Raw genomic sequence first — 13578 nt, 5'->3', positions numbered from 1 at the left:
CCCCCCTGTGGCTAAGGCTGAGTGAGAGACCTCTGAACCAGGAGACATTAAAGAGACAAGCCTGTCTCCCTGGCATGAGAGCTGCCTGCTCCATGTCTGGCCCCCATTGCTTGGTCGGTTAGCCAAAGATGGGTAACATTCCTCAGAAGAGGATGGACTTCAGACAGGCACTATCACATGGAAAGGCCCCCAGGGAAAGACTTGGGGGGCTGTGGGAAAGAGGGGGTGATCGACGCCCACCCCTCAGCTTTGACAAGGCTGAGTCTTTGTTCTGCCTGTGAGAAATCCAAATCTCCAGGCTGCCTTTGTCTCCCCTGCCCAACTAAGGCCTGCAGCAATAACAAGGGGTGGTGCAGTCCAGACCAGAGTCAGCGGACCTCCCGGGATAATTTGGCCTGAAGCATAGAATATGCAAGATTCTGTGAAGCTTATTTTGCTGGAGGATGCTCTTAAATTCCAATATGAAGGCACAGGCAGGAAACAAAACTAGCCTTTTAGGTCCTGTAGTTTTTAGGTGATAAAACCCCAAACTCAGCATGAGCCCTTCCAGCTCTTGGAAAGTCACCTACTAGTTTGATCTTCCCTGCCAGACTGCAATGAACAAACTGTATCTGTATTTCTACTAAAAGCCTACTCAGGCAGCGGCTCGGGGTGCTCTCCCCTTGAGGGAGTGGCCGTTCTGTTCCTATTCCTCCACAGGACTCGGGAGTCCTTTTGTACTTCTTTTGTCTCCTCGATCATCTGCAGCGCCTGTGGTTACTGCTGGCCAGTATCCGCCGCAAGCCCATGCCGAGTCAACGTCATTCACTGCCAGGTGGGCCTCTCCCCTTTGGAAAAGGCCCTTCTTGTTGTTGCTGTCCAGCCCCGGGGCCTCATGAGGAGAGAGGAATCTGCAGTGAGACCTCAGGTCCTGTGGCTTCTCTGGCCAAGACTGGTTTTCCCAGGTACCCTCAGCAGGATGACAGGGAATGCAAATGGCTGGCCCCGCCCATAAAGGAATGAGTCTTGGGACATTAAATGCAAAAGACCAAGATCTACAAAGGAATCTCTTTCATTCTAAGGGGCAGAGAGGGAAGACAGGTCTTCCTCAATGCCCCCAGGCAAGACCAGCTGGCTTGTACTAAATGAAGACCGCAGGTGCCACTTGTCCACTCCCTGGCAGACACTGACTTCAGCCATCGGCAGGCAAAGGCGGGCCCAGAGGAGAGGAGCCCTCCCTGGGCGTGTCCTCAGGACCACGGCTGCTGCCTCACCTTCAAGCACACAGCGCCCACTCTTTCACTGTGGAGCTCTGTCCCAGCTTCTCCTCTGAATGCGTCTCCCAAGACTCCTTGGGCTGCCATCCCCCAAGGGAGAAACACAACTGTTAGCGACCCCAGAGAGTCACCTCCAGGGTGGGAGGCAACTTCAGGACGGGGAAGACCTTGAGCCAGCTCATCTTCCCAGAACTCTGGAGGTGCATTTCCTATTTCAGGTCAGTGTTTGGTGGGATCTGGAACTTTCCCTCCCCAACACTGCCAAAAGCAGGGCTGTGGGGGCAGAAAAAGCCTGCATGCCATCTCATCAGCAATTACCCTGCTCCACACGGAAAAGACTCTTTGTTTCCCAGGAAGTACCTCCGTGTCCTGTGTGGCAGAGTCTTTCCTGACCTCCAAACACATGGCTTGTTCTTTTAGTATCTTACACACCCTTGTGACAACTCATGCTGTACATACACTGGCATGACTACTAACTGAACTGGCATCTTGCTGAAAAATGAGTCAATAGTGGCAGGGGCAATGTCTCTCAGAAACTAGAAACTGTCAGCCTCGTGCACGGCACATAGTAAATGTGCTTCCATAAACGTCACCAATGAGTGAGTGAACCGATAGAACATGAAAACCTTAATGTCGGCGAAGGAGAGAGTCTGTAGCAGCCATGACTGAAAAGATCATGCTGTGATCCCACAGGAGATGTGCACAGTTGTGGCCACGCTCCCAAATACAGCGAAGAGACCATAATGGCCTCTGTTTGGTGTGCCCGGAGGCACAGTGAGCACGATGAGGCTGTGGGCGCAGTGAACACACACCGAGGAGAGGATACACATGGCCAGCCATTTAACTCACTGGGGACATGTAGATCTCTGACCTCGCTTCACCTACGTGCTCTACCAAGCCCACTCCTGACCTGGGCTTGAGGTACACCAGGGAATGTTCTCCATTTTCCATGTGCTGAATGGCTTTCTCCAGCCCACCAGGCAGATCCAGACTCTGCCCCTCACCCGTCTCAAAGTGGAGCTCCAGCTGGACAAAAATCTGGTCCTTGCAGTACCCTTCCAGTGCGGCTGGCATGCAAGAAAGGCAATGTACCGAGTGCACGGGCGGAGAGGCGACTGAAGGAGGACGCCGTCGGCATCCCTCTATGGTCTCATCACTTCCTGCCCCCAAGACGCCCTGGTGTTCTCAGACTTGGAGGGATGTTAAATGGGTATGATCCAATCCCTCATTTTACAGACAAGAAAAGGGGATCAGAGAAAGGAAGCAACCTGCCCAAAGCCACCCAGAGACTAAGGATCAGATACCGAATTAAAACCTGCCTACTGTCTCACCCTCCACCACAGCACCCTCGTGGGCCTGGCACAGCCTTCGCCCCGAGTCCATATTCCCTGGATGGTTCCCCATCTTCTTCCTCTGTTAGGTCCTCTCCCTTGAACTCACACCACTCTACTTGTGGGACAAGGCATAGGGCGACAAGCCTTGTCAGCACTAACTTGTCAACAGTGAGACACAACTCTCTCTCACTGAGAAGAGTCCCTCCTAACTGCCAGACGAGGTCTGACCAGGAGGGCAGCCACACTAGGAGTGAACCAAGTGGCACTTTTGCTAAGTTCTCAGGGTTTGCCCCAGTCTCAACTTTGGTAGAGGTGGGCAGGCCACCCAGATTTCACTTAACCTCAGGAGATCAATCTATTCGCTACCTGCTCTGCACAGTAAGGACAGGTTCTAGTTGATCCTAACTCAGCTACTTGAGAAGCCCAGTCTGACAGTGTTAGAAATGACCCAACATCTTTCAGCAGTCTCCTGAACATCCTCCAAGTCATTTGTGGTGATTAGGGCTCAACTACTTGCAGACTGACCAGTGTTAAGTTCCACCTCCGCAGAAGAAACTTTCCTCACCTCCCTGACCCACAGGGGGAGGCATCTCCCCTCCTCTTATCTCTAGGCGCCAACATTCTATACTGTCATTTGTAACTGCATCTGTAACTGCCATTCTGACCTCCTGGCTCCTTTTGGTTCAAATTATACCCCGTCTCCTCTGGGCATGTTCCCCCGCACCCTACCATTACTGCCTCGAGTCTGAAGAGGAGTTCATAGCCACCTCTTCCCACCTGAAACCTCCACTGTAGCCTCTGTTCTGGCAGCAGTAAGCTGTGTGCACAGCAAAGCCAACTGCCCTGGCCATTTCTCTTTCCCCTTAAAGCCAGACCCTTAGGTTTGGCTACATTGTCTCCGAGCGGCAGGAAGGACTGGAGGGCAGCCAGGCCCTGAGCTGAGGTAAGGCTGGCTGTTTGCCTTGCTGTCTGGCTGGACGCTTACCTCAAACACAAGCGTGGCATTGGAAGGGGTTTGCGGAGGGCTGCCTGCCCAATCATGGGCATATTCTGGCTTGCAGGTAAGGCCGAATGCTTCTCCCACCTTTGGGGTTGCTACAGCAACCTCCCAAGCCTTGATGACCTCCCCTTTCTGTAGGTACAGAAAGCAAACAGGTCCTTCCCCATTGGCAGGGAACTGACTGTGTGCTCCATGGCCCCAGGGTACGATGCCTGAGGGGAAGCTGGACACTCTTTAGAAATAGGACCAGGAAGGTAGAAGCACATGGCTGCAATCAGTGCTGTCATCTCAGACCTCCTAAAACCCAAACCAAATCCAAACTGCTCAACTCTGGAACAAAAGACATTCAAGAAACAAGGCAGCCACTTCTGAAGTGAGGTACTCAGAGTGATCAGGGCAAGGAGAGAAATCAGTGGAGTAACAGGACAGTGGGAGAAAAAGGAGCAACAGCAACAACAAAAGCAGCAGTTTGTAATAAACCGTTCCTCCTCAGGCTTCTGAAAACATGGTCCCTGCTTGTGACCGCTTACATCCTCCTGGAAACCTAGCCACCAAGCTTGGTTTTGCCCACCTTTTCCCAGATCAAAGGAGAATTTGTCTTTGCAGTCTGGACTGAAGGCAAACCTGGTGCCATCTAACAACTGGCCAGGGTAGCGAACAAAGACTCAGTCCCTAGTCATGGGTATCTCTGTGCCCCTGCCCTCTCGCTTGATGGCCTGGGAGGAAGGGGGAGAAGGTGAGTACCCAGGGGTGGGGGCAGAAAGAGGCACAAAGAAGCCTTCAGGTTTCTGACAGGTACATAGAGGGAGTCTCCTGCCTCCTTGTAAATAGAGTCAAGGGACCAATCTCAAAGGACTGTGATACAATGCTTGGCTAGAAGCCAAATGACCTCCCGTCTTTCTTGAGGTGTGACAGGACTTGGCTTGAAAACCTGCAGATGAGCCCTGGCCACATAGCACAGTTGGTTAGAGTGCCATCCCCACACGCAAACGCTGCAGGTTCGATCTGCAGTCAGGGCACATACACAAGCAGCAACCAATACGTGGAACAACACATAGGTCTCTCTCTTAAAAAACAAATAAAACAAAACAACAACAGAGAAAACAAACCCTGGAAACAGAAGACCCAAGTTCAAGTTTTTGCTGTATGATTTTGGACACTCAAACTCTCTTGACGTTATTTGGAGTGATGACAACCTCTATCAGAGTTGCTGAAGGATTCAATTGGTAAAGCTTATCAGCAGCAAAAGAAGAAATATTTGCGCTCTATGTTCTCATTGTTTCTAAATGCCAGGGACCTTCGGATCAGAGCCCCATGTGGAGATGAGGAGAGGAATGTGAGTAATGGAGCGACCAAAAGAGGGAATCTACCAGATTGTGGACCAGCACAGGGGCTGCCAATCAGGCCCTAAACTTGGACTCAGGACACCTGCATTCCTGACTGGTAGGCTAGTTTAAGTCCTTTATTTCCGGGCTAAGAGTGTTTCCCAGGGAGTTATAAGCCTGGGCCTTTTTTCCTTAGCCTTTATCAAAGGTCCCCCCATGGGCCACCTGGTAGGCCTTTCATTGCCTTCTAAAGGAAAGCTTCTGTGATAGGACAGACAGGATTAAAGAGTAGAAAAACTAAGGGAAAGGAGTGGAGGATAAAAGGGGAAATGACCCTTCCTGGAATAACAACCTGGGGGAAATCACTAGGACCCTGGACAGAGAAGGGAAAGCCACATGGCATGGGGACAGCAGCTTGAGATTCCAAGATCACAGGGCGGGGGTGGGGGGGTGTCACCCGCATTCCTGGAGCAGATAGGGACTGCTGGAGGTTTGCCTAGCCCATGCACAGCAGCAGCCTCCCAAGCAAAGCACCTCCTTTACACCCCACTGGGGTGGGGGGGTTGGCCAGTCAGAGGTGCAATAAGGAACTACAGGTCCCTGGTTTACGGGGGCAAAGGGAGGGGGGAGCCTGAGGGAGAGGGAGGCAGCATGGCTGAGCGGGTGACCCAGCGAAGTCCTAGCCTTTAGAAAGGGACTAAGGAGAGTGCAGAGGGTGCCAGAACCTCCCTAGAGGCCAGGTCAGGGGCAAAGTTGCACAGAAGCCACTGGGCCAGGAAATGACTCTTGTGACCCGCTTCTAGTCCTAGCTACTATTTAATTGCAAGAAGTTGGCGAGCTCTCGCACCACCAACGACGAAGGCGGCCCATGGCCACCCAGGCTGCGCCTGGCAGAGCTGGAGCTGGCAGTTTGGCCGCAGCTGCGGGGACAGAACAGGCCTGGTCCCCTGCGCACACCGCCCAAGGGCCCTAGCTGCCTCGCTTGTGCAGCCCCGCGCCTGTCCCTCCTCTATTCCCCCGCCTCCGCCCCCCTCACTGAGCACGCCCTAGTTGACGCTGAAGGGCTTGGCACCTGAGCCAGGACCACAGGCTTCCAAGGGGGCCGCAATAACGGCCGAAGCTATGTCTGCGCACCTAGGCTGCCCCCCTTTTAGCCTGCAGCCGCCCTCAACTCCCAAACAATGCAGCGTGCTTCAGAAAGGCGCTGCAACCGACCGCCGGCTGCACCACCACTCCACCAACAGCCCGGAGCCTGCAGAGGCGGCCGTCATCGTCCGGTGCCTCCGCCGGTGGCTTCCAGGCTCGGCGGGAGGGCGGCTGCGATAGGCGCTCGCCGCCCCCAGTAGACCCTGCGCTCCCCCGGCGCCCCCACCCTCACCTTCAGCACGCCTTCACCATGCTTGGGACTGATGTCCACTCTCCCGATTCCGAGGGGCGCCCGCTGCAGCCCACTCCCGGCCGCCTTCATCTCCTCGGCGGTCGTGGCCGCTCCGAGCGGCATTTACTCCGGGAGCCCGGCAGTGGGCGCCAGCCAAGCCCTCCCGGTCGCCCGCCTGCCCGCCTGCCCGCCTGGGGTGCAGCCCGGCTTGGCAGCCACCCACCTGCGAACTAACTGGTCCCGGGTTGGATGGAGCTCCTCAGGCTCCTGTGGAGCCCAGCTCTGGACAGACTGTGTGGTGCTGAGCGGCCCAGGGAGCCAGTGGTCCCACCCTCCGCGGAGGGAGGGACTGGGAGGAGTGGAACACAGGGGGCGGAGTGTTGTGCGAGCTTCGATGAAACCTTCTATTTCTGGTTGCTCCTCCTGCTGGCTGCCTGGACCTACTCCCCCGACTCCTGGGACTCTGGGGATGGCCCTTCCCTTTTTCCGGCTCCCCTGTCTAACCGGATTCTTCCAGACCCTTCTGGATGCCCCTACGGCGCTCCAGGACCTTGGCTGCCACGCCAGATCTGCCCCGTACATTGCAGACTGCCTCCTGGTTTGCTCAGAGCTGTGTAACGGGATGTAGTGGCATCGTCTGGGTCTCCGTAGAACCCCAGACGCGCGTATTTATAAATGTCCACCGTAATTACAGCCGGCATGGCCTCCCCGCCTTCCCTCGCTCGGCAAGGGCACCAGGAATTGGGGAGGAAAACGGGAAGAAAATTGGGGTGGACGGCGGAGGGCAGTGAGTGAGGAGCGCTTACCTGAGTGCACAGAATTGGATGAGAGCAACCTGACTTGTCCCAGAGCCTGGAAGATGCGCTGCCCTCAGCTCTTTAAAATGCTTGGAGCAGTCCATTTGCAAAATGTCACCTGCTGAGCTAGGGATTCTTAACGGAGACGAATGTTGAATGGTCCGACCCCTACAATAATGAGACAGCTATTTCGGTTAATACTTAAAAATCGTTTCAACTCACAAAAGAAGCCATCGCAGTTTACTAAAGGCCGTGGCAAGGTGTATTTTCTTATTATTTGGTTCCCAAGCGTTTATCTATCTGTGGAGGGCAGAGCACCTGTGTGGTGGGTCAGAGCTCTGCAGCACCTAGTTACCCAAACAATTGCTTTTTGACAAAAAGATTCTCGCAGAGATGGTCTTGATTTTGGTAAGCACTTAACCCCAGGTTAGCATAGTGCCTGGTGATTGGTGTCAAACAATCATTGGCTCTACGAATTTGTATTCCAATAACAATAAAGAAAAACCTTGAGCCCTGACTATGGGCCTGGCACTGTGCTGTTGGAGGCAAACTGTCCCCTTTAGGTAAGTAACCAACAGGGCTGTTTCACATGACATTTCAGTACCTTGACATAATTTGATGACTCATCACAGTTCTCTCTGAGCCAACATTACTGAAAGGAGATAAAGAAGAAATAAAATAGGTTCCTCCAGCAACTTACAGCACATGAATTTAGCCTCAGATAAGACATTACTTTTTCTGTTTTAAAAAAGATTTTATTTCATTATTATTTTTTAAGAGAGAGGGGAGGGGAGGCAGAAAGAGCGGGAGAGAAACATGGATGTGTGAGAGAAACATGGATAGGTTGCCTTTCCCAGGTCCCCAGCCAGGGACCTGGAATCAAACCGGTGGCCTTTCGCTTTGCAGGACGACCATCAAGCCACTGAGTCACATCAATCAGGGGAAGACATTTCTTCTTAGATGACTGGGGATATCTTCAAAGGATATGGTGCCAAAACTCTCCAAACTTCCAGGTGAGAGGGATGGAGGGTAGGTGCTGGCTTGCAGGTGTGGCAGTGATCTTGCTGTTGGCTTATGCACCTGCTTAGTCTCAGCATGTGCTAGTTTTTAATGCTAGGGCCATTGGGTATTACTTGGCAGAAAAGGTTGGGATGGAAGAGACAGCCTCACCTTTAGAGTAAGGCTTCTATGCACCTTTCTCTTTATTGGAAGCAAACACCGTAAGCCCTTGTCTTCTCAATTCGCGTCAGCACGTATTAATTGAGCACTTACGCTGTGCCTGTCTTTGCACAAACAGGTAACTCGATAGCAGTAGAAAGAGCACCTGCATGGGAGTAAGCGAAGGCTTGGGTTGCCCATACACTGACCATTCGATCCGGGGCAGGTTATTGGATAGCAACATCTGTCCACAAGGGCAGTTGTGATGGTTTGAGAAGAGGGAATGCCTCAGCTCTCTGGCATGGTGCCCGCCTTCAAGCAGGTGGTTAGGACATCAGGGTCATCACTCTAATGTGATCGATGTGGTTGGTGGCGATGGGGACAAAGTGCTGAAAATACAGAGGCCCAGAAGAGAAGGGAAAGTTAGGGTGCAAGGGAAAGGGGAAGGACAAGAAGGAAAAGTTTCCAGCAAGAATGCTCTTGACCCACTCAGGAAGTGAGTGGGTGTGGGGCTGAGAGATGGGAGGGAGTGGGGAAGGCAGTGGGCACTGGGTTCCTGAAAGTCAGAGCGGGAACGTATTGTTACTAGATTTTTTTCCTGGTCATTTACATTTTAATCTTCTGATTGTAAAAGTTACACATACTCAGTGTAGAAAGTGTGCGGGTGTTTCCTTCTTTCCCTGCTGTTCCTTACCCCTTTCCTAGCCCGTTTAAATTAGTGGCCTCATCAAAGATGTGTAACAATGTAGCTATTTTCAATGGTATCATTCAATCATTTCAAATCCTCCTGAAAATTTCCCCTTTTGCCAGAGACAGAGAGCACACTTAAAAGCAAATCACCCAGTGTACCCTGTAGATGAGTCCTGCTAAGGTCAGAAGGGTTGTCATTGACAAAAGGAGCCATCCTGAGCTAATCTGGCCGGTGTCCCTGGTGCTAGGCCCACCCTTCACACATGAAGATACCTTGTTTTTTAAAGGTGCTATTTTTTCTTCTTAGTGTGCCAGTGCTCTTAAACATTTAAAAAATATTTACTGTTTGGATCACTCAAAAGAATGCGAGATGAGTGTGTGCACAGATACACGTGCATGCACATTATGTAACACAGAATGTCATGAAACTTGGCAGGAGCGCACCCAGCCTAAGAGTTAGAGCCTTACCAGCATCGTTTGTGTCAAAACTGTAATACCAACCATGGTGAGGCCGCTTCCATAATTTCTTGCTATTTTGGTCTCTGTTGACTGAGAAAACACAAACTATACCACTAGTGAAAAGTGCTACTAATACATTTCATGGAACATTAATGGATTTGCTTATTTTCGTGATGGCAACTCCATTTCAGCCTGTGAAAGACAGTAGACCTCTGAGTGAGGCCTGCACATAGCGGAGACCTGCATGGTGCAAAGGCTAAGCTCATGGGCACTGGGTTGGTTTAGCAGGGCTCAGATCTCAACTCCGTCATTGCACACATCATGAGTCCTTGGGCAGAAGAGGGAGGTCAAAGCATTCATTGTTTTGTTTGTAGTGTCCCGTTGTTCTCCCACCGTTTGTTGACTCTACCCAACACATGGAAACAAACACAGGGAGGCTGCCAAAATGAGCAAAGAAACACGACCTTCATCAGAGTTTCATCGTTTTCCTCATATAGGTCTTGTACATATGTTGTTAGATTTATACCTAAGTATTTCAGTTATTGGGGGTGGTGCTAATGTATATGGTATATTCTTAACTTCAAATTTCACTTGTTCATTACTGGTATATGGAAAAGCAATGAGCTTTTGCATGTAAACCTGTATCCTGTGACCTTGCTGGAATAGAATTATGTATTAATTCTATCAGGGTTTGTTGTTGTTGTTGTTGCTGTTGATTATTTTGGACTTTCTACATGGATGATCATGTCATCTGAAAAAAAAGATAGACATTTTTTTATGCGTGTGTTGTTTAAAAAATCTTTGTCTATTCCATGGTCATGAAGATACTCTCCTTTTTGTGTTTTAAATTCTAGAAACCTTTTTTGAAATCTTTCACATTTAGGTCTGTGATGCATCCCAAGTTAATTTTTACATGTGGCGTGAGGTGGAGTCAGGTTTGTTTTTCCTACATATGGACGTACAGTTGGTCAGGCCCCGTTTATTGAGAGATGACCGTACCTCACTGAACTGTGACGGCTCCTTTGTCATCCACCAGGTGTGACTATGTATTTGTGTCTGTGGCAGATCTTCCTTTGTTCCAGAGGCCTGTTCATCTATCCCTGTGCCACGTGGTGTCTTAGTTGCTGTAGCTTTAAAATAAGTTTTGACATCTGGTAGTGTAAGTCCTCCAGCTTTGTTCTTCTGTTGTTAAGTTTGCCTTGGCTTTTGTATGTTCAACACGTTTTTTGTACTCCTATTGTAGGAAGGTACACATAACATGAAATGTACCATTTTAACCATTTTTAGGTGTGTAGTATTGTGGCACTGTTGTACAAACATGCAAATAATTTCTATTGGTAAAAGTTTACTGAGACATAATTCAGAGCCCATATAATTCACCCATTTGAAGTGTACAATTGGGTGCCTCTTAGTATATGCACAGGGTGGTGCAGCCATCACCAGAATCAAATAGGAATGTTTTCATCACCCCAGGGAGAAATCCTGTGTCCTTTAGAAATCACTGCCCAACCTTCCCCAGCTCCTGGCCCCTGGCAACCAGCAATCTATTTCTGGTCCATCTGTTCCCTTGTTAGTTCACAGGTATTCACGAGGTTTGAGAGCATGACTGGTGCTCCATCTTCATGCATGTGTGATGCTTGAAGAATCCCATAGAGAGCTGTAGCTGCTCGTGCACTTCTGCCAGCTTTTAGATGCTTACGTTCTTTTGTTTGCTTATCTGCCCAGGTCTTAGCATTCTCTTTCTTTCTTTCTCATTTTCTGTTTCTTCTAATGAAAGAAAGAGGTATATGTATTCTTATTTTTATTTTTTTGGAGAGAGAGTGAGAGATTGTAAGATAGAAAGAGAGAGGTGGGGAGAGAGAGGAGGGAGGGAGAGAGAGGGAAAAAAACCATCATATCGTTGTTGGACTTTTTTATGCAATTCATCAGTTGGCTCATATGTATGCCCTGGCTGTGAATCGAACCCATGACCTTGGTGTACCGGGACAGTGCTCCAACCAACTGACCACCCAATCAGGGACAAAAGAGGTGGATTTCTTACATGTGACACCTTCTCTTTCTCTGAACCTTGAGGCAAACAAGTCCACTCTTCCTTGGTGGCTTCTACCAACCCTGAATCACCATATCCTTCCCCATGGCATGCTTCTCCCTAGTTCATTCCACCACTGCTTGGAAACATTTATCTTTCTCCATTTTTATTCACTAAGTTTTCTTTCTCTCATGCCACTGATTTTTTTTAAGATTTTATTTATTTATTTTTAGAGAGGGAAGGGAGGGAGAAAGAGAGGGAGAGAGAAACATCAATCTACGGTTGCTGGAGGGTCATGGCCTGCATCCCAGGCATGTACCCTGACGGGGAATCGAACCTGCGACACTTTGGTTCTCAGCCTGTGCTCAATGCACTGAGCTACGCCAGCCAGGGCTCGTGCCATTGATTTTTAAAGCCAGTTTTACTGAAGTCTGATTTACATGTGCTAAACTGACCAATGTTAAATGTGTAGATCAATGAGTTTTGATGAATGCAAAGAGCCATGCAGCCACCGCAACCACCACAGTACCGAGCCTTTGCCTCCCCCCGAGAGTTCACCTGTGCCCCTCACAGTCAGCCCCACTAGACCTCCCCCCAGGCCCTGGCAGCCACTAACCTGCTTCCCCCTACAGCTTAGCCTGTTGGGGAACTTCATGTGAAAGAACTCTACAGCGTGTATCCCTTGGGTCTGGCTTCCTTCACTCAGCGTAAGCTTTTGAGGTTTTCCTATGCTATCGTGTGTATCAGTCATTTGTTTTTCTTTTTTAATTCTTGAATAGTATTCCATTGTATGGATTTGCCCCAGTTAGCTTATCTGTTCACCAGCTGAAGGACTTTGGGGTTGTGTCTATTTAACCTGTGGCTACCAGGAATGAGCTGCTGGAATATCCTTGTACAAATCTTTGTTTGGAAATATGTTTTTATTTCTCTTCACATCCTCATGAGGAGCAGGCTTTGCTAGGACATATGGTAAGTACATGTTTAACTTTATAAAGAACTGCTCAACTGTTTTCCGAATTGGCTATACCATTTTGTATTCCCAGCAGCAGTGCATGAGAGTTACATTTGCTCTGCATCCTTGCCAATACTGAATAATCTTCTCCCTGTTCTGGTGGGTATGCAGTGAAAATCCTAGTGGTTTCATAATTCTCATTTCCCTAATGAATAATGATGTTGAGCATCTTTGTGTGTACTTATTTTCCATTTTGTATCTCATCTTCTGTGAAGAGTGTCTTCATATCTTTTACCTATTAACAGAATCAGATTGCTTTGTTATTGATTTGTGAAGGGGCATGTGTGTGTGCGTGTGTGCGCACAGCACTGCCCTAAGCTGAATAATGGCCCTCCGGAGAGATGTCTGTGTCCCAGTCCCCAGAAGCTATGAGCATGTGACCTTGGATCTAGAAAGGAGGAGATTATCCTAGTGGATCCAATGTAGTGGAGCGGTCTTTGTGAGGAAGGGAGGAGGGTCAGCCTCAGAGGTGGAGCTGTGACAACAGAAGTCTGTGCTGTGGGGCCCTGAGCCAGGAAATGCAAGCAGGGTTTAGAATCTGAAAAAGGTGAGGAAGCAAACCTTCCCTGGAGCTCTGGAAGGAACTCAGCCCAGCTGACACCTGGATTTACCCCAGCGAGACTAATCTCGCACTTCTGACCTCAATTACGTAAAGCAGCCGTGTCCAAGCTTTTGGCATCTCTGGGCCACACTAGAAGAAGAGTTGTCTTGGGCAGCACATTAAATACATTGCAACATGTAATCAAAAAAAAAATCTCATAATGTTCGAAGTAAATGTATGATTTTGTGTTGGGCCACATTCATTCATAGCAACCCCGAGCCAAAAATGGCGTGAGGGGCACAGGCTGGACACCCTGCTGGGAACTCATAGAGTTAAATGACTTTAAGCCATGAAAGTTGTGGTAATATGTCATATCAGCAGTGTACGGACACTCGGTGTTTATGGAATGATTTGGAACTAACTTCTTTGCTTCTAGCTCATGTCATTTTGTTTCTACTGTCTTGTTCTGGGTGGAGGGAGCAGGGTCTTTCAGGTGGTGTGAACAGTTCAAGAAAGGCCCCCCAAGCGGGACCTGAGCATCCAGGGCACAGACAGTAGAGGAGCCTTAGGTGGTGGAGTGTGTTGGAGCTCGGGAGAGG

At 49.7% G+C, this 13578-nt stretch overlaps 1 pseudogene; it reads right to left on the bottom strand.

Moving 5' to 3' along the window:
- Positions 1-1255: 1255 nt before the first annotated feature.
- LOC123826983 lies at positions 1256-6449 on the bottom strand (annotated as a pseudogene).
- Between the last annotated feature and the right edge of the window lie 7129 nt (positions 6450-13578).

Source organism: Phyllostomus hastatus, unplaced genomic scaffold (genome assembly GCF_019186645.2).
Source record: "Phyllostomus hastatus isolate PE091 unplaced genomic scaffold, TTU_PhHast_1.1 phas_contig_1349, whole genome shotgun sequence".
NCBI lineage: Eukaryota > Metazoa > Chordata > Mammalia > Chiroptera > Phyllostomidae > Phyllostomus > Phyllostomus hastatus.
The sequence above is the reverse complement of the archived record's forward strand: the minus strand, read 5'-3'. Positions and strand labels throughout refer to the sequence as shown.